Genomic DNA, 2,487 nt, shown 5'->3' with positions numbered 1-2,487 from the left:
CGCCCGGCTAATTTTTTGTGTTTTAGTAGAGACGGGGTTTCACCGTGTTAGCTAGGATGGTCTCCATTTCCTGACCTCGTGATCCGCCCGCCTCGGCCTCCCAAAGTGCAGGGATTACAGGCATGAGCCACCGCGCCCGGCCCAAATCAAAGATTTTTAACGTGGATGCATCTAATTTCTGATTTCCAGGTTTGTTGTTATCGCTGTTTATTTTGCATTTTTGTATATGCAGAATTTTGAAAAACTTTTATGGGGAAATATATATATATAATATCATTATTTATATATAAATTACTTTATATAAATTATATATTCATTTATATTTTACTTGCTTATACATTACTATAAAAGGAGGGGAGTAAAATTTAAGTAAAATCAAGCAACTGGAAAAAGGTAGTCTCTACAAACATTGCAGAAAATATTTTATATTTTTACACTTGATCTTAGCCAAAAGGCCGAGAAGCGATATATTTTATATTTTTATTTGACTGATAATACAATATTTTTCATTTCACTTTCTTAATAATGTTCTTTGATAACAATAATTTTTAATATTGATTAAGTCCAATTTATCTTGTTTTCTCTTTTTGCTCACACATTTGATGGCACACCTAAGATTCTATTGTCAAAGTCAAGGTCATGAAGATTTGCTCCTTTGTTTTCCTTGAAGAGTTGAAATTATTTATATATATTAATAATGATATTATATATAAATAATGATATTAATGCATACTTAAAGACAGTTTTATATAGATGTGTAAATATATAGTTGTTTTAACCATCTTAAGTATGCAATTTAATATCATTATTTGCATTCACAATATTGTGCAACTGTCATCACTATCTATTTTCAAAACTCTATTAACTGCCCAAACAATCTCTGTGACCATTACAGAATTACTCCATTCCTCCCTTTGCCTGTACCTGATACCTCTAATTTACTTTCAGTCCTTATGAATTTAACTATTTCATATAAATGGAAACATACAATATTTGTCCTTTGTGTCTGGATAATTTCATTTACCCAAATGTTTTCAAAGTCCATCTATGGTGTAGCATTTATCAGAATTTCATTCATTTTTAAAGCTGAATAATATTCCATTACAAATACATACCACTTTTTGTTTATCCATTCATTTGTTGTTGGACACTCAGGTTGTTTCTACTTTTTGACTACTGTAAATAATTCTCCAGTGAATATTGTTGTACAAGTAACCGAGTCTCTGTTTCTAATTCTTTTGGATATATGCCTAGAAATGAAATTGCTAGGTCATATGATAATTCTATCTTTAGTTTCCTGAGGAACTGCCAAGCTATTTTTTATAGCAATTGCATCATTTTTCATCTCACCAGCAATGTATGAGGGTTCTGATTTCTATACATCTTTGACAACACTGGTCCCCCACTCCTTTGGTGTTGCCATTGTTATAACCATCCTAGAAAAGGTACGAAGTGGTATCTTCTGGTTTTGATTTGCATTTCCCTAGGACTAACGGTGTTGAGAACCTTTTCATGTGCTTAGTGGCTATTGATATGTATATTCTCTAGAGAAAAGCCTTTGCCTATTTTTTAATTGGGTTACTATTTCCTTGTAGACAAATTCTAGTACTTCTTTGTCTATTCTGGATATTAAACCCTTATCAGATAAACGATTTGCAAGTATTTTCTCCCACTATACAGGTTTTCCTTTCACTTTCTTAATAATGTTCTTTGATCACAAAATTTTTACTATTGATTAAGTCCAATTTATCTTGTTTTCCTCTTTTTGCTCACACATTTGATGGCACACCTAAGATTCTATTGTCAAAGTCAAGGTCACGAAGATTTGCTCCTTTGTTTTCCTTGAAGAGTTATGATTTTAGGTCTGATATTTAGGTCATTGATCCATTTTGAGGATATCAAGTTGTATGATAGTGGGATCCATTTTATTATACATGGTACGGTATGATCATGGTTTGATAGAGATATCCAACATATTCTTTTGCATGTGGATCTAGTTGTCTCAGCCATATTTTTGAAGAGACTGTCTTAGTCTACTTTCTGCTGCTGTAACAAAATACCACAGATTGGGTAATTTATAAATAGTAGATGTTTACTTGCCTCACATTTCTGGATGTTGGGAAGTCCAAGAGCATGGCATTGGCAGATAATAAGGGCATTCTTGCACATTATCCCATGGGGAATAGGTAGGCAGGGACGTGAGACAGAGAGATACAATGGGGCCAAATCCATCCTTTTTTCAGGAGCCCACTTCCACAATAACTAACCCATTCCTGAGATAATAGCATTAATCAATTCATGAGAGAAGAGTACTCATGACCTATCTAGCTTTTAAGGGTCTCACCTCTGAAGACCATTACAATGGGAATTTAAATTTCAACATGAGTTCTTCTTCCATTTAATGGAAAAGGAACTTTGGGCCTTTGCCAATAATAAGTTGGCCATAAATGTAAGGTTTTATTTATTGACTTTCAATTTTACTTCCTT

At 33.1% G+C, this 2,487-nt stretch overlaps 1 pseudogene; it reads right to left on the bottom strand.

Annotated features, from left to right (window-relative positions):
• Positions 1-322: 322 nt before the first annotated feature.
• On the bottom strand, positions 323-467 carry LOC112611784 (annotated as a pseudogene).
• Positions 468-2,487: the final 2,020 nt, after the last annotated feature.

Source organism: Theropithecus gelada, chromosome 18 (genome assembly GCF_003255815.1).
Source record: "Theropithecus gelada isolate Dixy chromosome 18, Tgel_1.0, whole genome shotgun sequence".
NCBI classification, from domain to species: domain Eukaryota; kingdom Metazoa; phylum Chordata; class Mammalia; order Primates; family Cercopithecidae; genus Theropithecus; species Theropithecus gelada.
Note: the sequence above shows the minus strand (reverse complement) of the source record. Positions and strands in the feature narration are given on the sequence as shown.